This window comes from Melospiza melodia, chromosome 1 (genome assembly GCF_035770615.1).
Source record: "Melospiza melodia melodia isolate bMelMel2 chromosome 1, bMelMel2.pri, whole genome shotgun sequence".
Lineage (NCBI taxonomy): Eukaryota > Metazoa > Chordata > Aves > Passeriformes > Passerellidae > Melospiza > Melospiza melodia.
Genome location: NC_086194.1, coordinates 68,044,687 through 68,072,631, shown reverse-complemented (window position 1 = coordinate 68,072,631; position 27,945 = coordinate 68,044,687).

Sequence of the window (27,945 nt, the reverse complement as noted above, 5' to 3'; positions counted from 1 at the left end):
CCAACTCGGCACTGGTGCCACCATGGGTCTGGTTACCATCCTGCCTATCGTAGCTTTTCAGGAGCCAGCCGGTCACCCCCAGCCACAGGCCCCGAGACAAAAACCTCGGCCCGTTTCCCTGGCAAAAAAAAGTAAGCTACCCCGCTTCTGGATGGCAGATTGCAGGACGCACTTCGTAGTATCAAACCAGCCAAACTTGGCACTGGTGCCACCTTGGGTCTGGGAACCATCCTGCGTAACGTGGATTCTAAGCAGCCAGCCGGCCACTCCCTGCCACAGGCACTCAAACACAAACAACGGCGCTTTTCCCTGGAAAACAAAACTCGCCTGCCAACTTTTTGATGGCGGATTGCAGGAGCCACTTGATACTATCAAACCAGCCCAACTTGGCACTGGTGCCACCATGGGTCTGGTCACCATCCTGCCTATCGTAGCTTTTCAGGAGCCAGCCGGTCACCCCCAGCCACAGGCGCCGAGACAAACACCTCGGCCCGTTTCCCTGGCAAACAATAGTAAGCTACCCCGCTTCTGGATGGCCGATTGCAGGACGCACTTGGTAGTATCAAACCAGCCCGACTTGTCACTGGGGTCACCTCTGGTCTGGGAACCATCCTGCGTATCGTGGATTCTAATTAGCCAGCCGGCCACTCCCAGCCACAGGCCCCCAAACACAAACAACGGCGCTTTTCCCTGGAAAACAAAACTCGCCTGCCAAATTTTTGATGGCAGATTGCAGGAGCCACTTGGTACTATCAAACCAGCCCAACTTGGCACTGGTGCCACCATGGGTCTGGTCACCATCCTGCCTATCGTAGCTTTTCAGGAGCCAGCCGGTCACCCCCAGACTTATACCCCGAGACAAAAACCTCGGCCCGTTTCCCTGGCAAAAAAAAGTAAGCTACCCCGCTTCTGGATGGCAGATTGCAGGACGCACTTGGTAGTATCAAACCAGCCCAACTTGGCACTGGTGCCACCTTGGGTCTGGGAACCATCCTGCGTATCGTGGATTCTAAGGAGCCAGCCGGCCACTCCCTGCCACAGGCACCCAAACACAAACAACGGCGCTTTTCCCTGGAAAACAAAACTCGCCTGCCAACTTTTTGATGGCGGATTGCAGGAGCCACTTGGTACTATCAAACCAGCCCAACTTGGCACTGGTGCCACCATGGATGTGGTCACCATCCTGCCTATCGTAGCTTTTCAGTACCTAGCAGGTCACTCCCAGCCATAGGCGCCCAGACACAAAGCTCGGCCCGTTTCCCTGGCAAACAAAATTAAGCTGCCCCGCTTCTGGATGGCAGATTGCATGAACCACTTGGTACTATAAAACCAGCCCGACTTGGCACTGGTGCCACCTCTGGTCTGGGAACCATCCTGCGTATCGTGGATTCTAAGGAGCCATCCGGTCACTCCCAGCCACAGGCCCCCAAACACAAACAACAGCGCTTTTCCCTGGAAAACAAAACTCGCCTGCCAACATTTTGATGGCAGATTGCAGGAGCCACTTGGTACTATCAAACCAGCCCAACTTGGCACTGGTGCCACCATGGGTCTGGTCACCATCCTGCCTATCGTAGCTGTTCAGGCGCCACCCGGTCACTCCCAGCCATAGGCCCCCAGAGAAAAACCTCGGCCCGTTTCCCTGGCAAAGAAAAGTAAGCTACCCCGCTTCTGGATGGCAGATTGCAGGAGCCACTTTGCACCATCAAACTGTCCCGACTTGTCACTGGTGCCACCTCAAGTCTGGGAACCATCCTGCGTATCGTGGATTCTAAGGAGCCAGCCGGCCACTCCCACCCACAGGCCCCCAGTCACAAACAACGGCGCATTTCCCTGGAAAACAAAACTCGCCTGCCGACTATTTGATGGCAGATTGCAGGAGCCACTTGGTACTATCAAATCAGCCCAACTTGGCTCTGGTGCCACCATGGGTCTGGTCACCATCCTGCCTATCGTAGCTTTTCAGGAGCCAGCCGGTCACTCCCAGCCATAGGCCCCCAGACACAAACCTCGGCCAGTTTCCCTGGAAAACAAAAGTAAGCTGCCCCGCTTCTGGATGGCAGATTGCAGGAGCCACTTTGCACCATCCAACTAGCCCGACTTGGCACTGGTGCCACCTCAGGTCTGGGAACCATGCTGCGTATCGTGGATTCTAATTAGCCATCCGGCCACTCCCACCCACAGGCCCCTAAACACAAACAACGGCGCTTTTCCCTGGAAAACAAAACTCGCCTGCCAATTTTTGATGGCAGATTGCAGGAGCCACTTGGTACTATCAAACCAGCCCAACTTGGCACTGGTGCCACCATGGGTCTGGTCACCATCCTGCCTATCGTAGCTTTTCAGGAGCCAGCCGGTCACTCCCAGCCATAGGCGCCCAGACCCAAAGCTCGGCCCGTTTCCCTGGCAAGCAAAAGTAAGCTGTCCCGCTTCTGGATGGCAGAATGCAGGACGCACTTGGTAGTATCAAACCAGCCCGACTTGGCACTGGCGCCGCCTCACGTCTGGGAACCATCCTGCGTATCGTGGATTCTAAGCAACCAGCCGGCCACTCCCAGCCACAGGCCCCCAAACACAAACAACGGCGCTTTTCCCTGGAAAACAAAACTCGCCTGCCAACTTTTTGATGGCAGATTGCAGGAGCCACTTGGTACTATCAAACCAGCCCAACTTGGCACTGGTGCCACCTTGGGTCTGGTCACCATCCTGCCTATCATAGCTTTTCAGGAGCCAGCCGGTCACTCCCAGCCATAGGCCCCCAGACACAAACCTCGGCCCGTTTCCCTGGCAAACAAAAGCAAGCTGCCCCGCTTCTGGATGGCAGATTGCAGGAGCCACTTTGCACCATCAAACTAGCCCGACTTGGCACTGGTGCCACCTCAGGTCTGGGAACCATGCTGCGTATCGTGGATTCTAATTAGCCATCCGGCCACTCCCACCCACAGGCCCCCAAACAAAAACAACGGCGCTTTTCCCTGGAAAACAAAACTCGCCTGCCAAATTTTGATGGCAGACTGCCGGAGCCACTTGGTACTATCAAACCAGCCCACCTTGACACTGGTGCCACCATGGGTCTGGTCACCATCCTGCCTATCGTAGCTTTTCAGGAGCCAGCCGGTCACTCCCAGCCATAAACCCCCAGACACAAACCTCGGCCCGTTTCCCTGGCAAACAAAAGTAAGCTGCCCCGCTTCTGGATGGCAGATTGCAGGAGCCACTTTTCACCATCAAACCAGCCCGACTTGGCACTGGTGCCACCTCAGGTCTGGGAACCATCCTGCGTATCGTGGATTCTAAGGAGCCAGCCGGCCACTCCCAGCCATAGGCCCCCAAACAAAACAACGGCACTTTTCCCTGGAAAACAAAACTTGCCTGCCAAATTTTTGATGGCAGATTGCAGGAGCCACTTGGTACTATCAAACCAGCCCAACTTGGCACTGGTTCCACCATGGGTCTGGTCACCATCCTGCCTATCGTAGCTTTTCAGGAGCCAGCCGGTCACTCCCAGCCGTAGGCCCACAGACACAAAGCTCGGCCCGTTTCCGTGACAAACAAAAGTAAGCTGTCCCGCTTCTGGATGGCAGATTGCAGGACGCACTTGGTACTATCAAACCAGCCCGACTTGGCACTGGTGCCACCTCTGGTCTGGGAACCATCCTGCGTATGGTAGATTCTAAGCAGCCAGCCGGCCACTCCCAGCCACAGGCCCCCAAACACAAACAACGGCGCTTTTCCCTTGAAAACAAAACTCGTCTGCCAACTTTTTGATGGCAGATTGCCGGAGCCACTTGGTACTATCAAACCAACCCAACTTTGCACTGGTGCCACCATGGGTCTCGTCACCATCCTGCCTATCGTAGCTTTTCAGGAGCCAGCCGGCCACTCCCTGCCACAGGCCCCCAAACACAAACAACGGCGCTTTTCCCTGGAAAACAAAATTCGCCTGCCAACTTTTTGATGGCAGATTGCAGGAGCCACTTGGTACAATCAAATCAGCCCAACTTGCCACTGGTGCCACCTTTGGTCTGGGAACCATGCTGAGTATCGTGGATTCTAAGGAGCCAGCCGGCCACTCCCAGCCACAGGCCCCCAAACACAAACAACGGCGCTTTTCCCTGGAAAACAAAACTCGCCTGCCAACTTCTTGATGGCAGATTGCAGGAGCCACTTGGTACTATCAAACCAGCCCAACTTGGCACTGGTGCCGTCATGGGTCTGGTCACCATCCTGCCTATCGTAGCTTTTCACGAGCCAGCCGGTCACTTCCAGGCTTAGGCCCCCAGACACAATCCTCGGACCGTTTCCCTGGCAAACAAAAGTAAGCTGCCCCGCTTCTGGATGGCAGATTGCAGGAACCACTTGGTACTATCAAACCAGCCCAACTTGGCACTGGTGCCACCATGGGTCTGGGAACCATCCTGTGTATCGTGGATTCTAATTAGCCATCCGTCCACTCCAGGCGATAGGGCCCCAGGCACAAACAACGGCGCTTTTCCCTGGATAACAAACTCGCCTGCCAACTTTTTGATGGCAGATTGCAGGAGCCACTTGGTACTATCAAACCAGCCCAACTTGGCACTGGTGCCACCATGGGTCTGGTCACCATCATGCCTATCGTAGCTTTTCAGGAGCCAGCCGGTCACTCCCAGCCATAGGCCCCGAGACACAAACCTCGGCCCGTTTCCCTGGCAAACAAAAGTAAGCTACCCCACTTCTGGATGGCAGATTGCAGGACGCACTTGGTACTATCAAACCAGCCCAACTTGGCACTGGTGCCACGTCAAGTCTAGGAACCATCCTGCGTATCGTGGATTCTAAGGAGCCAGCCGGCCACTCCCAGCCATAGGCCCCCAAACAAAAACAACGGCGCTTTTCCCTGGTAAAGAAAACTTCCCTGCCAACTTTTTGATGGCAGATTGCAGGAGCCACTTGGTACTATCAAACCAGCCCAACTTGGCACTGGTGCCACCATGGGTCTGGTCACCATCCTGCCTATCATAGCTTTTCAGGAGCCAGCCGGTCACTCCCAGCCATAGGCCCCCAGACACAAAGCTCGGCCCGTTTCCCTGGCAAACAAAAGTAAGCTGCCCCGCTTCTGGATGGCAGATTGCAGGAGCCACTTGGTACTATCCAACCAGCCCAACTTGGCACTGGTGCCACCTCTGGTCTGGGAACCATCCTGCGTATCGTGGATTCTAAGGAGCCAGCCGGCCACTCCCAGCCACAGGCCCCCAAACACAAACAACGGCGCTTTTCCCTGGAAAACAAAACTCGCCTGCCAACTTTTTGATGGCAGATTGCAGGAGCCACTTGGTACTATCAAACCAGCCCAACTTGGCACTGGTGCCGCCATGGGTCTGGTCACCATCCTGCCTATCGTAGCTTTTCACGAGCCAGCCGGTCACTCCCAGCCATAGGCCCCCAAACAAAAACCTCGGCCCGTTTCCCTGGAAAACAAAAGTAAGCTGCCCCGCTTCTGGATGGCAGATTGTAGGACGCACTTGTTACTATCAAACCCGCCCGACTTGGCACTGGTGCCACCACTGGTCTGGGAACCATCCTGCGTATCGTGGTTTCTAAGGAGCCAGCCGGCCACTCCCACCACAGGCACCCAAACACAAACAACGGCGCTTTTCCCTGGAAAACAAAACTCGCCTGCCAAGTTTTTGATGGCAGATTGCAGGAGCCACTTGGTACTATCAAACCAGCCCAACTTGGCACTGCTGCCACCATGGGTCTGGTCACCATCCTGCCTATCGTAGCTTTTCAGGAGCTAGCCGGTCACTCCCAGCCATAGGCCCCCAGACAAAAACCTCGGCCCGTTTCCCTGGCAAACAAAAGTAAGCTGCCCCGCTTCTGGATGGCAGATTGCAGGATCCACTTGGTACTATCAAACCAGCCGGACTTGGCACTGGTGCCACGACAAGTCTGGGAACCATCCTGCGTATCGTGGATTCTAAGGAGCCAGCCGGCCACTCACAGCCACAGGCCCCCAAACACAAACAACGGCGCTTTTCCCTGGAAAACAAAACTTCCCTGCCAACTTTTTGATGGCAGATTGCAGGAGCCACTTGGTACTATCAAACCAGCCGTACTTGGCACTGGTGCCACCATGGGTCTGGTCACCATCCTGCCTATCGTAGCTTTTCAGGAGCCAGCCGGTCACTCCCAGCCTTAGGCCCCCAGACACAAATCTCGGCCCGTTTCCCTGGCAAAGAAAATTAAGCTGCCCCGCTTCTGGATGGCAGATTGCAGGAGCCACTTGGTACTATCAAACCAGCCCGACTTGGCACTGGTGCCACCTCTGGTCTGGGAACCATCCTGCGTATCGTGGATTCTAAGGAGCCAGTCGGCCACTCCCAGCCACAGGCCCCCAAACACAAACAACGGCCCGTTTCCGTGGCAAACAAAAGTAAGCTGCCCCGCTTCTGGATGGCAGATTGCAGGAGCCACTTGGTACTATCAAACCAGCCCGACTTGGCACTGGTGCCACCTCTGGTCTGGGAACCATCCTGCGTATCGTGGTTTCTAAGGAGCCAGCCGGCCACTCCCACCACAGGCACCCAAACACAAACAACGGCGCTTTTCCCTGGAAAACAAAACTCGCCTGCCAACTTTTTGATGGCAGATTGCAGGAGCCACTTGGTACTATCAAACCAGCCCAACTTGGCACTGGTGCCACCATGGGTCTGGTCACCATCCTGCCTATCGTAGCTTTTCAGGAGCCAGCCGGTCACTCCCAGCCATAGGCCCCCAGACACAAAGCTCGGCCCGTTTCCCTGGCAAACAAAAGTAAGCTGCCCCGCTTCTGGATGGCAGATTGCAGGAGCCACTTGGTACTATCAAACCAGCCCGACTTGGCACTGGTGCCACCTCTGGTCTGGGAACCATCCTGCGTATCGTGGATTCTAAGGAGCCAGCCGGCCACTCCCAGCCACAGGCCCCCAAACACAAACAACGGCGCTTTTCCCTGGAAAACAAAACTCGCCTGCCAACTTTTTGATGGCAGATTGCAGGAGCCACTTGGTACTATCAAACCAGCCCAACTTGGCACTGGTGCCGCCATGGGTCTGGTCACCATCCTGCCTATCGTAGCTTTTCACGAGCCAGCCGGTCACTCCCAGCCATAGGCCCCCAGACAAAAACCTCGGCCCGTTTCCCTGGCAAACAAAAGTAAGCTGCCCCGCTTCTGGATGGCAGATTGTAGGACGCACTTGTTACTATCAAACCCGCCCGACTTGGCACTGGTGCCACCACTGGTCTGGGAACCATCCTGCGTATCGTGGATTCTAAAGAGCCAGCCGGCCACTCCCACCACAGGCACCCAAACACAAACAACGGCGCTTTTCCCTGGAAAACAAAACTCGCCTGCCAACATCTTGAAGGCAGATTGCAGGAGCCACTTGGTACTATCAAACCAGCCCAACTTGGCACTGCTGCCACCATGGGTCTGGTCACCATCCTGCCTATCGTAGCTTTTCAGGAGCCAGCCGGTCACTCCCAGCCATAGGCCCCCAGACAAAAACCTCGGCCCGTTTCCCTGGCAAACAAAAGTAAGCTGCCCCGCTTCTGGATGGCAGATTGCAGGATCCACTTGGTACTATCAAACCAGCCGGACTTGGCACTGGTGCCACGACAAGTCTGGGAACCATCCTGCGTATCGTGGATTCTAAGGAGCCAGCCGGCCACTCACAGCCACAGGCCCCCAAACACAAACAACGGCGCTTTTCCCTGGAAAACAAAACTCGCCTACCAACGTTTTGATGGCAGATTGCAGGAGCCACTTGGTACTATCAAATCAGCCCAACTTGGCACTGGTGCCACCATGGGTCTGGTCACCATCCTGCCTATCGTAACTTTTCAGGAGCCAGCCGGTCACTCCCAGCCATAGGCCCCCAGACACAAAGCTCGGCCCGTTTCCCTGGCAAAGAAAATTAAGCTGCCCCGCTTCTGGATGGCAGATTGCAGGAGCCACTTGGTACTATCAAACCAGCCCGACTTGGCACTGGTGCCACCTCTGGTCTGGGAACCATCCTGCGTATCGTGGATTCTAAGGAGCCAGTCGGCCACTCCCAGCCACAGGCCCCCAAAGACAAACAACGGCCCGTTTCCGTGGCAAACAAAAGTAAGCTGCCCCGCTTCTGGATGGCAGATTGCAGGAGCCACTTGGTACTATCAAACCAGCCCGACTTGGCACTGGTGCCACCTCTGGTCTGGGAACCATCCTGCGTATCGTGGTTTCTAAGGAGCCAGCCGGCCACTCCCACCACAGGCCCCCAAACAAAAACAACGGCGCTTTTCCCTGGAAAACAAAACTCGCCTGCCAACTTTTTGATGGCAGATTGCAGGAGCCACTTGGTACTATCAAATCAGCCCAACTTGGCACTGGTGCCACCATGGGTCTGGTCACCATCCTGCCTATCGTAGCTTTTCAGGAGCCAGCCGGTCACTGCCTGCCATAGGCCCCGAGACACAAACCTCGGCCCGTTTCCCTGGCAAACAAAAGTAAGCTGCCCCGCTTCTGGATGGCAGATTGCAGGAGCCACTTGGTACTATCAAACCAGCCCGACTTGGCACTGGTGCCACCTCTGGTCTGGGAACCATCCTGCGTATCGTGGATTTTATGGAGCCAGCCGGTCAGTCCCAGCCATAGGCCCCCAAACACAAACAACGATCCGTTTCCCTGGCAAACAAAAGTAAGCTGCCCCGCTTCTGGATGGCAGATTGCAGGAACCACTTGGTAGTATCAAACCAGCCCGACTTGGCACTGGTGGCACCTCTTGTCTGGGAACCATGCTGCGTATCGTGGTTTCTAAGGAGCCAGCCGGCCACTCCCAACCATAGACCCCCAGACACAAACCTCGGCCCGTTTCCCTGGAAAACAAAAGTAAGCTACCCCGATTCTGGATGGCAGATTGCAGGAGCCACTTGGTACTATCAAATCAACCCAACTTGGCACTGGTGCCACCATGGGTCTGGTGAACATCCTGCCTATCGTAGCTTTTCAGGAGCCAGCCGGCCACTCTCAGCCATATGCCCCCAAAAACAAACCACGGCCCTTTTCTCTGGCAAACAAAACTCAACTGCCCCTCTTCTGGATGGCAAATTTTAGGACGCACTTTGTACTACGAAAACCGCCCGACGTGGCACTGGTGCCACCTTGTGTCAGGGAACCATCCTGCATATCGAGCTTTTTAAGGAGCCAGCCGGCCACGCCCAGCCATAAACCCCCCAAAAACAAACCACGGACCATTTCTCTTGGAAACAAAAATCCGCTGCCCCGCGTCTGTATGGCATATTGCACGAGCCACTTTGCACCATCAAACCAGCCCGACTTGGCACTGGTGCCACCTTGGGTCTGGGAACCATCCTGCGTATCGTGGATTCTAAGCAGCCACCCGGCCACTCTGAGCCACAGGCCCCCAAACAAAAACTACGGCGCTTTTCCCTGGAAAACAAAACTCGCCTGCCAACTTTTTGATGGCAGATTGCAGGAGCCACTTGGTACTATCAAACCAGCCCAACTTGGCACTGGTGCCACCTCTGGTCTGGGAACCATGCTGCCTATCGTAGCTTTTCAGGAGCCAGACGGTCACTCCCAGCCATAGACCCCCAGACACAAACCTCGGCCCGTTTCCCTGGCAAACAAAAGTAAGCTGCCCCGCTTTTGGATGGCAGATTGCAGGAGCCACGTTGCACCATCAAACCAGCCCCACTTGGCACTGGTGCCACCTTGGGTCTGGGAAAAAGTTGGGCTGGTTTGATAGTACCAAGTGGCTCCTGCAATCTGCCATCCAGAAGCGGGACAGCTTACTTTTGTTTCCCAGGGAAACGGGCCGAGGTATTTGTCTGGGGGCCTATGGCTGGGAGTGACCGGCTGACTACTGAAAAGCTACGATAGGCAGGATGGTTACCAGACTCATGGTGCCACCAGTGCCAAGTCGGGCTGGTTTGACATTACTAAATAGCTCCTGCAATCTGCCATCCAGACGCGGGGCAGCGGATTTTTGTTTGCTGGAGAAAAGTTCCGTGGTTTTTTTTTTGGGGGTATATGACTGGACGTGGCCGGCTGGCTCCTTAAAAAGCTCTATACACAGGATTGTTCCCTGACCCAAGGTGGCATCAGTGCCAAGTCGGGCTGTTTTCGTAGTACCAAGTGCGTCCTGCAATTTGCCATCCAGAAGCGGGGCAGCCTACTTTTGTTTGCCAGGGAAACGTGCCGAGGTATTTGTCTGGGGGCCTATGGCTGGGAGTGAGCGGCTGGCTCCTGAAAAGCTACGATAGGCAGGATGGTGACCAGACCCATGGTGGCACCAGTGCCAAGTTGGGCTGGTTTGATAGTACCAAGTGGCTCCTGCAATCTGCCATCAAGAAGTTGGCAGGCGAGTTTTGTTTTCCAGGGAAAAGCGCCGTTGTTTTTGTTTAGAGGCCTGTGGCTGGGAGTGGCCGCCTGTCCTCGTAGAATCTACGTTACGCAGCATGGTTCCCAGAGCCAAGGTGGCACCAGGGCCAAGTCGGGCTGGTTTCGTAGTACCAAGTGCATCCTGCAATCTGCCATCCAAAAGCGGGGCAGCTTACTTTTGTTTGCCAGGGAAACGGGCCGAGGTTTGTGTCCGGGGGCCTATGGCAGGGAGTGACCGGCTGGCTCCTGAAAAGCTACGATAGGCAGGATGTTTACCAGACCCATGGTGGCACCAGTGCCAAGTTGGGCTGATTTGATAGTACCAAGTGGCTCCTGCAATCTGCCATCCAGAATCGGGGTAACTTACTTTTGTTTTCCAGGGAAACGGGCCGAGGTTTGTGTCTGGGTGTCTATGGCTGGGAGTGACCGGCTGGCTCCTGAAAAGCTACGATAGGCAGGATGGTTCCCAGACCAGAGGTGGCACCAGTGCCAAGTTGGGCTGGTTTGATAGTACCAAGTGGCTCCTGCAATCTGCCATCAAAAAGTTGGCAGGCGAGTTTTGTTTTCCAGGGAAAAGCGCCGTTGTTTGTGTTTGGGGGCCTGTGGCAGGGAGTGGCCGGCTGGCTCCTTAGAATCCACGATATGCAGGATTGTTCCCAGACCCAAGGTGGCACCAGTGCCAAGTCGGGCTGGTTTGATGGTGCAAAGTGGCTCCTGCAATCTGCCATAAAGACGCGGGGCAGCGGATTTTTGTTTCCAAGAGAAATGGTCCGTGGTTTGTTTTTGGGGGTTTATGGCTGGGCGTGGCCGGCTGGCTCCTTAAAAAGCTCGATATGCAGGATGGTTCCCTGACACAAGGTGGCACCAGTGCCACGTCGGGCGGTTTTCGTAGTACAAAGTGCGTCCTAAAATTTGCCATCCAGAAGAGGGGCAGTTGAGTTTTGTTTGCCAGAGAAAAGGGCCGTGGTTTGTTTTTGGGGGCATATGGCTGAGAGTGGCCGGCTGGCTCCTGAAAAGCTACGATAGGCAGGATGTTTACCAGACCCATGGTGGCACCAGTGCCAAGTTGGGCTGATTTGATAGTACCAAGTGGCTCCTGCAATCTGCCATCCAGAATCGGGGTAGCTTACTTTTGTTTTCCAGGGAAACGGGCCGAGGTTTGTGTCTGGGGGTCTATGGTTGGGAGTGGCCGGCTGGCTCCTTAGAAACCACGATACGCAGCATGGTTCCCAGACAAGAGGTGCCACCAGTGCCAAGTTGGGCTGGTTTGATACTACCAAGTGGTTCCTGCAATCTGCCATCCAGAAGCGGGGCAGCTTACTTTTGTTTGCCAGGGAAACGGATCGTTGTTTGTGTTTGGGGGCCTATGGCTGGGACTGACCGGCTGGCTCCATAAAATCCACGATACGCAGGATGGTTCCCAGACCAGAGGTGGCACCAGTGCCAAGTCGGGCTGGTTTGATAGTACCAAGTGGCTCCTGCAATCTGCCATCCAGAAGCGGGGCAGCTTACTTTTGTTTGCCAGGGAAACGGGCCGAGGTTTGTGTCTCGGGGCCTATGGCAGGCAGTGACCGGCTGGCTCCTGAAAAGCTACGATAGGCAGGATGGTGACCAGACCCATGGTGGCACCAGTGCCAAGTTGGGCTGGTTTGATAGTACCAAGTGGCTCCTGCAATCTGCCATCAAAAAGTTGGCAGGCGAGTTTTGTTTTCCAGGGAAAAGCGCCGTTGTTTGTGTTTGGGGGCCTGTGGTTGGGAGTGGCCGGCTGGCTCCTTAGAAACCACGATACGCAGGATGGTTCCCAGACCAGAGGTGGCACCAGTGCCAAGTCGGGCTGGTTTGATAGTACCAAGTGGCTCCTGCAATCTGCCATCCAGAAGCGGGGCAGCTTACTTTTGTTTGCCACGGAAACGGGCCGTTGTTTGTGTTTGGGGGCCTGTGGCTGGGAGTGGCCGACTGGCTCCTTAGAATCCACGATACGCATGATGGTTCCCAGACCAGAGGTGGCACCAGTGCCAAGTCGGGCTGGTTTGATAGTACCAAGTGGCTCCTGCAATCTGCCATCCAGAAGCGGGGCAGCTTAATTTTCTTTGCCAGGGAAACAGGCCGAGATTTGTGTCTGGGGGCCTATGGCTGGGAGTGACCGGCTGGCTCCTGAAAAGTTACGATAGGCAGGATGGTGACCAGACCCATGGTGGCACCAGTGCCAAGTTGGGCTGATTTGATAGTACCAAGTGGCTCCTGCAATCTGCCATCAAAACGTTGGTAGGCGAGTTTTGTTTTCCAGGGAAAAGCGCCGTTGTTTGTGTTTGGGGGCCTGTGGCTGTGAGTGGCCGGCTGGCTCCTTAGAATCCACGATACGCAGGATGGTTCCCAGACTTGTCGTGGCACCAGTGCCAAGTCCGGCTGGTTTGATAGTACCAAGTGGCTCCTGCAATCTGCCATCCAGAAGCGGGGCAGCTTACTTTTGTTTGCCAGGGAAACGGGCCGAGGTTTTTGTCTGGGGGCCTATGGCTGGGAGTGACCGGCTGGCTCCTGAAAAGCTACGATAGGCAGGATGGTGACCAGACCCATGGTGGCAGCAGTGCCAAGTTGGGCTGGTTTGATAGTAGCAAGTGGCTCCTGCAATCTGCCATCAAAATGTTGGCAGGCGAGTTTTGTTTTCCAGGGAAAAGCGCCGTTGTTTGTGTTTGGGTGCCTGTGGTGGGAGTGGCCGGCTGGCTCTTTAGAATCCACGATACGCAGGATGGTTCCCAGACCAGTGGTGGCACCAGTGCCAAGTCGGGCGGGTTTGATAGTAACAAGTGCGTCCTACAATCTGCCATCCAGAAGCGGGGCAGCTTACTTTTGTTTGCCAGGGAAACGGGCCGAGGTTTTTGTCTGGGGGCCTATGGCTGGGAGTGACCGGCTGGCTCGTGAAAAGCTACGATAGGCAGGATGGTGACCAGACCCATGGCGGCACCAGTGCCAAGTTGGGCTGGTTTGATAGTACCAAGTGGCTCCTGCAATCTGCCATCAAAAAGTTGGCAGGCGAGTTTTGTTTTCCAGGGAAAAGCGCCGCTGTTTTTGTTTGGGGGCCTGTGGCTGGGAGTGGCCGGCTGGCTCCTTAGAATCCACGATACGCAGGATGGTTCCCAGACCATAGGTGGCACCAGTGCCAAGTCGGGCTGGTTTGATAGTACCAAGTGGCTCCTGCAATCTGCCATCCAGAAGCGGGGCAGCTTACTTTTGTTTGCCAGGGAAACGGGCCGAGCTTTGTGTCTGGGGGCCTATGGCTGGGAGTGACCGGCTGGCTCCTGAAAAGCTACGATAGGCAGGATGGTGACCAGACCCATGGTGGCACCAGTGCCAAGTTGGGCTGGTTTGATAGTACCAAGTGGCTCCTGCAATCTGCCATCAAAAAGTTGGCAGGCGAGTTTTGTTTTCCAGGGAAAAGCGCCGTTGTTTGTGTTTGGGGGCCTGTGGTTGGGAGTGGCCGGCTGGCTCCTTAGAAACCACGATACGCAGGATGGTTCCCAGACCAGAGGTGGCACCAGTGCCAAGTCGGGCTGGTTTGATAGTACCAAGTGGCTCCTGCAATCTGCCATCCAGAAGCGGGGCAGCTTACTTTTGTTTGCCACGGAAACGGGCCGTTGTTTGTGTTTGGGGGCCTGTGGCTGGGAGTGGCCGACTGGCTCCTTAGAATCCACGATACGCAGGATGGTTCCCAGACCAGAGGTGGCACCAGTGCCAAGTCGGGCTGGTTTGATAGTACCAAGTGGCTCCTGCAATCTGCCATCCAGAAGCGGGGCAGCTTAATTTTCTTTGCCAGGGAAACGGGCCGAGATTTGTGTCTGGGGGCCTAGGGCTGGGAGTGACCGGCTGGCTCCTGAAAAGTTACGATAGGCAGGATGGTGACCAGACCCATGGTGGCACGAGTGCCAAGTTGGGCTGATTTGATAGTACCAAGTGGCTCCTGCAATCTGCCATCAAAACGTTGGTAGGCGAGTTTTGTTTTCCAGGGAAAAGCGCCGTTGTTTGTGTTTGGGGGCCTGTGGCTGTGAGTGGCCGGCTGGCTCCTTAGAATCCACGATACGCAGGATGGTTCCCAGACTTGTCGTGGCACCAGTGCCAAGTCCGGCTGGTTTGATAGTACCAAGTGGATCCTGCAATCTGCCATCCAGAAGCGGGGCAGCTTACTTTTGTTTGCCAGGGAAACGGGCCGAGGTTTTTGTCTGGGGGCCTATGGCTGGGAGTGACCGGCTGGCTCCTGAAAAGCTACGATAGGCAGGATGGTGACCAGACCTATGGTGGCAGCAGTGCCAAGTTGGGCTGGTTTGATAGTACCAAGTGGCTCCTGCAATCTGCCATCAAAAAGTTGGCAGGCGAGTTTTGTTTTCCAGGGAAAAGCGCCGTTGTTTGTGTTTGGGTGCCTGTGGTGGGAGTGGCCGGCTGGCTCTTTAGAATCCACGATACGCAGGATGGTTCCCAGACCAGTGGTGGCACCAGTGCCAAGTCGGGCGGGTTTGATAGTAACAAGTGCGTCCTACAATCTGCCATCCAGAAGCGGGGCAGCTTACTTTTGTTTGCCAGGGAAACGGGCCGAGGTTTGTGTCTGGGGGCCTATGGCTGGGAGTGACCGGCTGGCTCGTGAAAAGCTACGATAGGCAGGATGGTGACCAGACCCATGGCGGCACCAGTGCCAAGTTGGGCTGGTTTGATAGTACCAAGTGGCTCCTGCAATCTGCCATCAAAAAGTTGGCAGGCGAGTTTTGTTTTCCAGGGAAAAGCGCCGCTGTTTGTGTTTGGGGGCCTGTGGCTGGGAGTGGCCGGCTGGCTCCTTAGAATCCACGATACGCAGGATGGTTCCCAGACCAGAGGTGGCACCAGTGCCAAGTCGGGCTGGTTTGATAGTACCAAGTGGCTCCTGCAATCTGCCATCCAGAAGCGGGGCAGCTTACTTTTGTTTGCCAGGGAAACGGGCCGAGCTTTGTGTCTGGGGGCCTATGGCTGGGAGTGACCGGCTGGCTCCTGAAAAGCTACGATAGGCAGGATGGTGACCAGACCCATGGTGGCACCAGTGCCAAGTTGGGCTGGTTTGATAGTACCAAGTGGCTCCTGCAATCTGCCATCAAAAAGTTGGCAGGGAAGTTTTCTTTACCAGGGAAAAGCGCCGTTGTTTTTGTTTGGGGGCCTATGGCTGGGAGTGGCCGGCTGGCTCCTTAGAATCCACGATACGCAGGATGGTTCCTAGACTTGACGTGGCACCAGTGCCAAGTTGGGCTGGTTTAATAGTACCAAGTGCGTCCTGCAATCTGCCATCCAGAAGTGGGGTAGCTTACTTTTGTTTGCCAGGGAAACGGGCCGAGGTTTGTGTCTGGGGGCCTATGGCTGGGAGTGACCGGCTGGCTCCTGAAAAGCTACGATAGGCAGGATGGTGACCAGACCCATGGTGGCACCAGTGCCAAGTTGGGCTGGTTTGATAGTACCAAGTGGCTCCTGCAATCTGCCATCAAAAAGTTGGCAGGCGAGTTTGTTATCCAGGGAAAAGCGCCGTTGTTTGTGCCTGGGGCCCTATCGCCTGGAGTGGACGGATGGCTAATTAGAATCCACGATACACAGGATGGTTCCCAGACCCATGGTGGCACCAGTGCCAAGTTGGGCTGGTTTGATAGTACCAAGTGGTTCCTGCAATCTGCCATCCAGAAGCGGGGCAGCTTACTTTTGTTTGCCAGGGAAACGGTCCGAGGATTGTGTCTGGGGGCCTAAGCCTGGAAGTGACCGGCTGGCTCGTGAAAAGCTACGATAGGCAGGATGGTGACCAGACCCATGACGGCACCAGTGCCAAGTTGGGCTGGTTTGATAGTACCAAGTGGCTCCTGCAATCTGCCATCAAGAAGTTGGCAGGCGAGTTTTGTTTTCCAGGGAAAAGCGCCGTTGTTTGTGTTTGGGGGCCTGTGGCTGGGAGTGGCCGGCTGGCTCCTTAGAATCCACGATACTCAGCATGGTTCCCAGACCAAAGGTGGCACCAGTGCCAAGTTGGGCTGGTTGGATAGTACCAAGTGGTTCCTGCAATCTGCCATCCAGAAGCGGGGCAGCTTACTTTTGTTGGCCAGGGAAACGGGCCGAGGTTTGTGTCTGGGGGCCTATGGCTGGGAGTGACCGGCTGGCTCCTGAAAAGCTACGATAGGCAGGATGGTGACCAGACCCATGGTGGCACCAGTGGCAAGTTGGGCTGATTTGATTGTACCAAGTGGCTCCTGCAATCTGCCATCAAAAAGTTGGCAGGCGAATTTTGTTTTCCAGGGAAAAGCGCCGTTGTTTGTGTTTGGGGGCCTGTGGCAGGGAGTGGCCGGCTGGCTCCTGAAAAGCTACGATAGGCAGGATGGTGACGAGACCCATGGTGGCACCAGTGCCAAGTTGGGTTGGTTTGATAGTACCAAGTGGCTCCGGCAATCTGCCATCCAAAAGTTGGCAGACGAGTTTTGTTTTCAAGGGAAAAGCGCCGTTGTTTGTGTTTGGGGGCCTGTGGCTGGGAGTGGCCGGCTGGCTGCTTAGAATCTACCATACGCAGGATGGTTCCCAGACCAGAGGTGGCACCAGTGCCAAGTCGGGCTGGTTTGATAGTACCAAGTGCGTCCTGCAATCTGCCATCCAGAAGCGGGACAGCTTACTTTTGTTTGTCAGGGAAACGGGCCGAGCTTTGTGTCTGTGGGCCTACGGCTGGGAGTGACCGGCTGGCTCCTGAAAAGCTACGATAGGCAGGATGGTGACCAGACCCATGGTGGCACCAGTGCCAAGTTGGGCTGGTTTGATAGTACCAAGTGGCTCCTGCAATCTGCCATCAAAAATTTGGCAGGCAAGTTTTGTTTTCCAGGGAAAAGTGCCGTTGTTTTGTTTGGGGGCCTATGGCTGGGAGTGGCCGGCTGGCTCCTTAGAATCCACGATACGCAGGATGGTTCCCAGACCTGAGCTGGCACCAGTGCCAAGTTGGGCTGGTTTGATAGTACCAAGTGCGTCCTGCAATCTGCCATCCAGAAGCGGGGTAGCTTACTTTTGTTTGCCAGGGAAACGGGCCGAGCTTTGTGTCTCGGGGCCTATGGCTGGGAGTGACCGGCTGGCTCCTGAAAAGCTACGATAGGCAGGATGGTGACCAGACCCATGGTGGCACCAGTGCCAAGTTGGGCTGGTTTGATAGTACCAAGTGGCTCCTGCAATCTGCCATCAAAAACTTGGCAGGCGAGTTTGTTATCCAGGGAAAAGCGCCGTTGTTTTTGTTTGGGGGCCTGTGGCTGGGAGTGGCCGGCTGGCTCCTTAGAATCCATGATACGCAGGATGGTTCCCAGACCAGAGGTGGCACCAGTGCCAAGTCGGGCTGGTTTGATGGTGAAAAGTGGCTCCTGCAATCTGCCATCCAGAAGCGGGGCAGCTTACTTTTGTTTGCCAGGGAAACGGGCCGAGGTTTGTGTCTGGGGGTTTATGGCAGGCAGTGACCGGCTGGCTCCTGAAAAGCTACGATAGGCAGGATGGTGACCAGACCCATGGTGGCACCAGTGCCAAGTTGGGCTGGTTTGATAGTACCAAGTGGCTCCTGCAATCTGCCATCAAAAAGTTGGCAGGCGAGTTTTGTTTTCCAGGGAAAAGCGCCGTTGTTTGTGTTTGGGGGCCTGTGGCTGGGAGTGGCCGGCTGGCTCCTTAGAATCCACGATACTCAGCATGGTTCCCAGACCAAAGGTGGCACCAGTGCCAAGTTGGGCTGGTTGGATAGTACCAAGTGGTTCCTGCAATCTGCCATCCAGAAGCGGGGCAGCTTACTTTTGTTGGCCAGGGAAACGGGCCGAGGTTTGTGTCTGGGGGCCTATGGCTGGGAGTGACCGGCTGGCTCCTGAAAAGCTACGATAGGCAGGATGGTGACCAGACCCATGGTGGCACCAGTGGCAAGTTGGGCTGATTTGATTGTACCAAGTGGCTCCTGCAATCTGCCATCAAAAAGTTGGCAGGCAAATTTTGTTTTCCAGGGAAAAGCGCCGTTGTTTGTGTTTGGGGGCCTGTGGCAGGGAGTGGCCGGCTGGCTCCTGAACAGCTACGATAGGCAGGATGGTGACGAGACCCATGGTGGCACCAGTGCCAAGTTGGGTTGGTTTGATAGTACCAAGTGGCTCCGGCAATCTGCCATCCAAAAGTTGGCAGACGAGTTTTGTTTTCAAGGGAAAAGCGCCGTTGTTTGTGTTTGGGGGCCTGTGGCTGGGAGTGGCCGGCTGGCTGCTTAGAATCTACCATACGCAGGATGGTTCCCAGACCAGAGGTGGCACCAGTGCCAAGTCGGGCTGGTTTGATAGTACCAAGTGCGTCCTGCAATCTGCCATCCAGAAGCGGGACAGCTTACTTTTGTTTGTCAGGGAAACGGGCCGAGCTTTGTGTCTGTGGGCCTACGGCTGGGAGTGACCGGCTGGCTCCTGAAAAGCTACGATAGGCAGGATGGTGACCAGACCCATGGTGGAACCAGTGCCAAGTTGGGCTGGTTTGATAGTACCAAGTGGCTCCTGCAATCTGCCATCAAAAATTTGGCAGGCAAGTTTTGTTTTCCAGGGAAAAGTGCCGTTGTTTTGTTTGGGGGCCTATGGCTGGGAGTGGCCGGCTGGCTCCTTAGAATCCACGATACGCAGGATGGTTCCCAGACCTGAGCTGGCACCAGTGCCAAGTTGGGCTGGTTTGATAGTACCAAGTGCGTCCTGCAATCTGCCATCCAGAAGCGGGGTAGCTTACTTTTGTTTGCCAGGGAAACGGGCCGAGCTTTGTGTCTCGGGGCCTATGGCTGGGAGTGACCGGCTGGCTCCTGAAAAGCTACGATAGGCAGGATGGTGACCAGACCCATGGTGGCACCAGTGCCAAGTTGGGCTGGTTTGATAGTACCAAGTGGCTCCTGCAATCTGCCATCAAAAACTTGGCAGGCGAGTTTGTTATCCAGGGAAAAGCGCCGTTGTTTTTGTTTGGGGGCCTGTGGCTGGGAGTGGCCGGCTGGCTCCTTAGAATCCATGATACGCAGGATGGTTCCCAGACCAGAGGTGGCACCAGTGCCAAGTCGGGCTGGTTTGATGGTGAAAAGTGGCTCCTGCAATCTGCCATCCAGAAGCGGGGCAGCTTACTTTTGTTTGCCAGGGAAACGGGCCGAGGTTTGTGTCTGGGGGTTTATGGCTGGGAGTGACCGGCTGGCTCCTGAAAAGCTACGATAGGCAGGATGGTGACCAGACCCATGGTGGCACCAGTGTCAAGGTGGGCTGGTTTGATAGTACCAAGTGGCTCCGGCAGTCTGCCATCAAAATTTGGCAGGCGAGTTTTGTTTTCCAGGGAAAAGCGCCGTTGTTTTTGTTTGGGGGCCTGTGGGTGGGAGTGGCCGGATGGCTAATTAGAATCCACGATACGCAGCATGGTTCCCAGACCTGAGGTGGCACCAGTGCCAAGTCGGGCTAGTTTGATGTTGCAAAGTGGCTCCTGCAATCTGCCATCCAGAAGCGGGGCAGCTTGCTTTTGTTTGCCAGGGAAACGGGCCGAGGTTTGTGTCTGGGGGCCTATGGCTGGGAGTGACCGGCTGGCTCCTGAAAAGCTATGATAGGCAGGATGGTGACCAGACCCAAGGTGGCACCAGTGCCAAGTTGGGCTGGTTTGATAGTACCAAGTGGCTCCTGCAATCTGCCATCAAAAACTTGGCAGGCGAGTTTTGTTTTCCAGGGAAAAGCGCCGTTGTTTGTGTTTGGGGGCCTGTGGCTGGGAGTGGCCGGCTGGTTGCTTAGAATCCACGATACGCAGGATGGTTCCCAGACGTGAGGCGGCGCCAGTGCCAAGTCGGGCTGGTTTGATACTACCAAGTGCGTCCTGCATTCTGCCATCCAGAAGCGGGACAGCTTACTTTTGCTTGCCAGGGAAACGGGCCGAGCTTTGGGTCTGGGCGCCTATGGCTGGGAGTGACCGGCTGGCTCCTGAAAAGCTACGATAGGCAGGATGGTGACCAGACCCATGGTGGCACCAGTGCCAAGTTGGGCTGGTTTGATAGTACCAAGTGGCTCCTGCAATCTGCCATCAAAAATTGGCAGGCGAGTTTTGTTTTCCAGGGAAAAGCGCCGTTGTTTGTGTTTAGGGGCCTGTGGGTGGGAGTGGCCGGATGGCTAATTAGAATCCACGATACGCAGCATGGTTCCCAGACCTGAGGTGGCACCAGTGCCAAGTCGGGCTAGTTGGATGGTGAAAAGTGGCTCCTGCAATCTGCCATCCAGAAGCGGGGCAGCTTACTTTTGTTTTCCAGGGAAACTGGCCGAGGTTTGTGTCTGGGGGCCTATGGCTGGGAGTGACCGGCTGGCTCCTGAAAAGCTACGATAGGCAGGATGGTGACCAGACCCATGGTGGCACCAGAGCCAAGTTGGGCTGATTTGATAGTACCAAGTGGCTCCTGCAATCTGCCATCAAATAGTCGGCAGGCGAGTTTTGTTTTCCAGGGAAAAGCGCCGTTGTTTGTGACTGGGGGCCTGTGGGTGGGAGTGACCGGCTGGCTCCTTAGAATCCACGATACGCAGGATGGTTCCCAGACTTGAGGTGGCACCAGTGACAAGTCGGGCCAGTTTGATGGTGCAAAGTGGCTCCTGCAATCTGCCATCCAGAAGCGGGGTAGCTTACTTATCTTTGCCAGGGAAACGGGCCGAGGTTTTTCTCTGGGGGCCTATGGCTGGGAGTGACCGGGTGGCGCCTGAACAGCTACGATAGGCAGGATGGTGACCAGACCCATGGTGGCACCAGTGCCAAGTTGGGCTGGTTTGATAGTACCAAGTGGCTCCTGCAATCTGCCATCAAAATGTTGGCAGGCGAGTTTTGTTTTCCAGGGAAAAGCGCTGTTGTTTGTGTTTGGGGGCCTGTGGCTGGGAGTGACCGGCTGGCTCCTTAGAATCCACGATACGCAGGATGGTTCCCAGACCAGAGGTGGCACCAGTGCCAAGTCGGGCTGGTTTTATAGTACCAAGTGTTTCATGCAATCTGCCATCCAGAAGCGGGGCAGCTTAATTTTGTTTGCCAGGGAAACGGGCCGAGCTTTGTGTCTGGGCGCCTATGGCTGGGAGTGACCTGCTAGGTACTGAAAAGCTACGATAGGCAGGATGGTGACCACATCCATGGTGGCACCAGTGCCAAGTTGGGCTGGTTTGATAGTACCAAGTGGCTCCTGCAATCCGCCATGAAAAAGTTGGCAGGCGAGTTTTGTTTTCCAGGGAAAAGCGCCGTTGTTTGTGTTTGGGTGCCTGTGGCAGGGAGTGGCCGGCTGGCTCCTTAGAATCCACGATACGCAGGATGGTTCCCAGACTTGAGGTGGCACCAGTGCCAAGTTGGGCTGGTTTGATACTACCAAGTGCGTCCTGCAATCTGCCATCCAGAAGCGGGGTAGCTTACTATTGTTTGCCAGGGAAACGGGCCGAGGTGTTTGTCTCGGCGCCTGTGGCTGGGGGTGACCGGCTGGCTCCTGAAAAGCTACGATAGGCAGGATGGTGACCAGACCCATGGTGGCACCAGTGCCAAGTTGGGCTGGTTTGATAGTATCAAGTGGCTCCTGCAATCCGCCATCAAAAAGTTGGCAGGCGAGTTTTGTTTTCCAGGGAAAAGCGCCGTTGTTTGTGTTTGAGTGCCTGTGGCAGGGAGTGGCCGGCTGGCTGCTTAGAATCCACGATACGCAGGATGGTTCCCAGACCCAAGGTGGCACCAGTGCCAAGTTGGGCTGGTTTGATATTACGAAGTGCGTCCTGCAATCTGCCATCCAGAAGCGGGGTAGCTTACTTTTTTTTGCCAGGGAAACGGGCCGAGGTTTTTGTCTCGGGGCCTGTGGCTGGGGGTGACCTGCTGGCTCCTGAAAAGCTACGATAGGCAGGATGGTGACCAGACCCATGGTGGCACCAGTGCCAAGTTGGGCTGGTTTGATAGTACCAAGTGGCTCCTGCAATCTGCCATCAAAAATTTGGCAGGCGAGTTTTGTTTTCCAGGGAAAAGCGCCCTTGTTTGTGTTTGGGGGCCTGTGGCTGGGAGTGGCCGGCTGGCTAATTAGAATCAACGATACGCAGGATGGTTCCCAGACCAGAGTTGGCACCAGTGACAAGTCGGGCTGGTTTGATACTACCAAGCGCGTCCTGCAATCTGCCATCCAGAAGCGGGGCAGCTTACTTTTGTTTGCCAGGGAAACGGGCCGAGCTTTGTGTCTGGGGGCCTATGGCTGGGAGTGACCGGCTGGCTCCTGAAAAGCTACGATAGGCAGGATGGTGACCAGACCCATGGTGGCACCAGTGCCAAGTTGGGCTGATTTGATAGTAGCAAGTGGCTCCTGCAATCTGCCATCAAAATGTTGGCAGGCGAGTTTTGTTTTCCAGGGAAAAGCGCCGTTGTTTGTGTTTGGGGGCCTGTGGCTGGGAGTGACCGGCTGGCTCCTTAGAATCCACGATACGCCGGATGGTTCCCAGACCCAAGGTGGCACCAGTGCCAAGTTGGGCTGGTTTGATAGTACCAAGTTATTCCTGCAATCTGCCATCCAGAAGCGGGGCAGCTTACTTTTGTTTTCCAGGGAAAAGGGCCGAGGTTTTTCTCTGGGGGCCTATGGCTGGGAGTGACCGGCTGGCGCCTGAACAGCTACGATAGGCAGGATGGTTCCAAGACCCATGGTGGCACCAGTGCCATGTTCGGCTGATTTGATAGTACCAAGTGGCTCCTGCAATCTGCCATCAAAATGTTGGCAGGCGAGTTTTGTTTTCCAGGGAAAAGCGCCGTTGTTTGTGTTTGGGGGCCTGTGGCTGGGAGTGGCCAGCTTGCTAATTGGAATCCACGATACGCAGGATGGTTCCCAGACCAGAGGTGGCACCAGTGCCAAGTCGGGCTGGTTTGATAGTACCAAGTGCGTCCTGCAATCTGCCATCCACAAGCGGCGCCGCTTAGTTTTGTTTGCCACGGAAACGGGCCGAGGTTTGTGTCTGGGGGCCTATGGCTGGGAGTGACCGGCTAGGTCCTGAAAATCTACGATAGGCAGGATGGTGACCAGACCCATGGTGGCACCAGTGCCAAGTTGGGCTGGTTTGATAGTACCAAGTTGCTCCGGCAATCTGCCATCAAAATTTGGCAGGCGAGTTTTGTTTTCCAGGGAAAAGCGCCGCTGTTTGTGTTTGAGGGCCTGTGGCTGGGAGTGTCCGGCTGGCTCCTTAGAATCCACGATACGCAGGATGGTTCCCAGACCTGAGGTGGCACCAGTGCCAAGTCGGGCTAGTTTGATGGTGCAAAGTGGCTCCTGCAATCTGCCATCCAGAAGCGGGGCAGCTTACTTTTTTTTGCCAGGGAAACGGGCCGAGGTTTGTGTCTGGGGTCTATGGCTGGGAGTGACCGGCTGGCTCCTGAAAAGCTACGATAGGCAGGATGGTGACCAGACCCATGGTGGCACCAGTGCCAAGTTGGGCTGGTTTGATAGTACCAAGTGGCTCCGGCAATCTGCCATCAAAAAGTTGGCAGGCGAGTTTTGTTTTCCAGGGAAAAGCGCCGATGTTTGTGTTTGGGGGCCTGTGGCTGGGAGTGGCCGGCTGGCTCCTTAGAATCCACGATACGCAGGATGGTTCCCAGACCTGAGGTAGCACCAGTGCCAAGTCGGGCTGGTTTGATAGTACCAAGTGCGTCCTGCAATCTGCCATCCAGAAGCGGGGCAGCTTACTTTTGTTTGCCAGGGTAACGGGCCGAGGTTTGTGTCTGGGGGCCTATGGCAGGGAGTGACCGGCTGGCTCCTGAAAAGCTACGATAGGCAGGATGGTGACCAGACCCATGGTGGCACCAGTGCCAAGTTGGGCTGGTTTGATAGTACCAAGTGGCTCCTGCAATCTGCCATCAAAAGTTGGCAGGCGAGTTTTGTTTTCCAGGGAAAAGCGCCGTTGTTTGTGTTTGGGGGCCTGTGGCTGGGAGTGGCCGGCTGGCTCCTTAGAATCCACAATACGCAGGATGGTTCCCTGACCTGAGGTGGCACCAGTGATAAGTTGGGCTGGTTTGATAGTACCAAGTGCGTCCTGCAATCTGCCATCCAGAAGCGGGGTAGCTTACTTTTGTTTGCCAGGGAAACAGGCCGAGCTTTGTGTCTGGGGGCCTATGGCTGGGAGTGACCGGCTGGCTCCTGAAAAGCTACGATAGGCAGGATGGTGACCAGACCCATGGTGGCACCAGAGCCATGTTCGGCTGATTTCAAAGTACAAAGTGGCTCCTGCAATCTGCCATCAAAAGTCAGCAGGCAAGCTTTGTTTTCCAGGGAAAAGCGCCGTTGTTTGTGTCTGCGGGCCTGTGGCTGGAGTGGCCGGCTGGCTCCTTTAAACACACGATACGCCGGATGGTTCCCAGACCCAAGGTGGCACCAGTGCCAAGTTGGGCTGGTTTGATAGTACCAAGTGGTTCCTGCAATCTGCAATCAAAATGTTGGCAGGCGAGTTTTGTTTTCCAGGGAAAAGCGCCGATGTTTTTTTTTGGGGGCCTGTGGCTGGGAGTGGCCGGCTGGCTCCTTAGAATCCAAGATACGCAGGATGGTTCCCAGACCAGAGGTGGCACCAGTACCAAGTCGGGCTGGTTTGATAATAACAAGTGGATCCTGAAATCTGCCATCCAGAAGCGGGGCAGCTTACTTTTGTTTGCCAGGGAAACGGGCCGAGCTTTGTGTCTGGGGGCCTATGGCTGGGAGTGACCGGCTGGCTCCTGAAAAGCTACGATAGGCAGGATGGTGACCAGACCCATGGTGTCAGCAGTGCCAAGTTGGGCTGGTTTGATAGTACCAAGTGGCTCCTGCAATCTGCCATCAAAATTTGGCAGGCGAGTTTTGTTTTCCAGGGAAAAGCGCCGTTGTTTGTGTTTGGGGGCCTGTGGCTGGGAGTGGCCGTCTTGCTAATTGGAATCCACGATACGCAGGAGGGTTCCCAGACCTGAGGTGGCACCAGTGACAAGTCGGGCCAGTTTGATGGTGCAAAGTGGCTCCTGCAATCTGCCATCCAGAAGCGGGGCAGCTTACTTTTGTTTGCCAGGGAAACGGGCCGAGGTTTATGTCTGGGTTCCTATGGCTGGGAGTGACCGGCTGGCACCTGAAAAGCTACGATAGGCAGGATGGTGACCAGATCCATGGTGGCACCAGTGCCAAGTTGGGCTGATTTGATAGTACCAAGTGGCTCCTGCAATCTGCCATCAAAAATTTGGCAGGCGAGTTTTGTTTTCCAGGGAAAAGCGCCGTTGTTTGTATTTGGGGGCCTGTGGCTGGGAGTGGCCCGCTGGCTCCTTAGAATCCACGATACGCAGGATGGTTCCCAGACCCAAGGTGGCACCATTTCCAAGTTGGGCTGGTTTGATAGTACCAAGTGCGTACTGTAATCTGCCATCCAGAAGCGGGGCAGCTTACTTTTGTTTGCCAGGGAAACGGGCCGAGGTTTGTGTCTGGGGGCCTATGGCTGGGAGTGACCGGCTGGCTCCTGAAAAGCTACGATAGGCAGGATGGTGACCAGACCCATGGTGGCACCAGTGCCAAGTTGGGCTGATTTGATAGTACCAAGTGGCTCCTGCAATCTGCCATCAAAATGTTGGCAGGCGAGTTTTGTTTTCCAGGGAAAAGCGCCGTTGTTTGTGTTTGGGGGCCTGTGGCTGGGAGTGGCCAGCTGGCTCCTTAGAATCCACGATACGCAGGATGGTTCCCAGACCCAAGGTGGCACCAGTGCCAAGTTGGGCTGGTTTGATAGTACCAAGTGTCTCCTGCAATCTGCCATCCAGAAGCAGGGCAGCTTACTTTTGTTTGCCAGAGAAATAGGCCTAGGTTTTTGTTTGGGGGCCTGTGGCTAGGAGTGGCCGGCTGGCTCCTAAGAATCCACGATACGCAGGATGTTTCCCAGACCCAAGGTGGCACCAGTGCCAAGTCGGGCTGGTTTGATAGTACCAAGTGGCTCCTGCAAACTCCATCAAAAAGTTGGCAGGCGTGTTTTGTTTTCCAGGGAACAGCGCCGTTGATGTTGTTTGGGGGCCTGTGGCTCAGAGTGGCCGGGTGGCTCCTTAGAATCCACGATACGCAGGATGGTTCCCAGACCCAAGGTGGCACCAGTGCCAAGTCGGGCTGGTTTGATTACACCAAGTGGCTCCTGCAATCTGCCATCCAGAAGTGAGGCAGCTAAGTTTTGTTTGCGAGAAAAAAGGGCCGTGGTTTTTGTTGGGGGCCTGTGGCTGGGAGTAGCCGGCTGGCTCCTTAAAATCCACGATAGGCAGGATGGTTCCCAGACCCAAGGTGGCACCAGTGCCAAGTCGGGCTGGTTTGATAGTACCAAGTGGCTCCTGCAATCTGCCATCCAGAAGCGGGGCAGCTGAGTTTTGTTTGCCAGAGAAAAAGGCTGTGGTTTGTGTTTGGGGGCCTGTGGCTGGCAGTGGCCGGCTGGCTCCTGAAAATCCACGATACGCAGCATGGTTCCCAGACCCAAGGTGGCACCAGTGCCAAGTGGGGCTCGTTTGACAGTGTCAAGTGCCTCCTGCAATCTCCCATCCAGAAGCGGGGCAGCTGAGTTTTTTTTGCCAGGGAAACGGACCTTTGTTTTTGATTGGGCTCTGTGGCCGAGAGTGGTCGGCTGTCTCCTGACAATCCACAATACGCAGGATGGTTCCCAGACCCAAGGTGGCACCAGTGCCAAGTCGGGCTGGTTTGATAGTACCAAGTGTCTCCTGCAATCTGCCATCCAGAAGCGGGGCAGCTGAGTTTTGTTTGCCAGAGAAAAGGGCCGTGGGTTGTGTTTGGGGGCATATGGCTGGGAGTGGCCACCTGGCTCCTTAAAATGCACGATACGCCGCATGGTAACCAGGCGCAAGGTGGCACCAGTGCCAAGTCAGGCTGTTTTTGTAGTACCCAGTGGCTCCTGCAATTTGCCATCCAGAAGCGGGGCAGTTGAATTTTGTTTGCTAGAGAAAAGGGCTGTGGTTTGTGTTTGGGGGCCTATGGCTGAGAGTGGCCGGCTGGCCCCTGAAAATCAACGATAGGCAGGATGGTTCCCAGATCCAAGGTGGCACCAGTGCCAAGTAAGGCTGGTTGTATGGTTCAAAGTAACTCCTGCAATCTGCCATCCAGAAGCGGGACAGCTGAGTTTTTTTTGCCAGAGAAAAGGTCCATGGTTTCTTTTTGGGGCATACGGCTGGGAATTGCCGGCTGGCTCCTTAAAATGCTCGATACACAGGATGGTTCCCAGAGCCAAGGTGGCACCACTGCCAAGTCGGGCTCTTTTTGTAGTACCAAGTGCGTCCTGCAATTTGCCATCCAGAAGAGGGGCAGTTGAGTTTTGTTTGCCAGAGAAAAGGGCCGTTGTTTGTGTTTGGGGGCCTGTGGCTGGGAGTGTTCGGCTGGTTCCTGAATATGTACGATACGCAGGATTGTTCCCAGATCCAAGGTGGCAGCAGTGCCATGTTGTGCTGGTGTGATAGTCCCAAGTGGCTCCTGCAATCTGCCATCCAGAAGTGGGGCAGCTGATTTTTGTTTGCCAGAGAAAAGGTCCGTGGTTTGTTTTTGGGGGCAT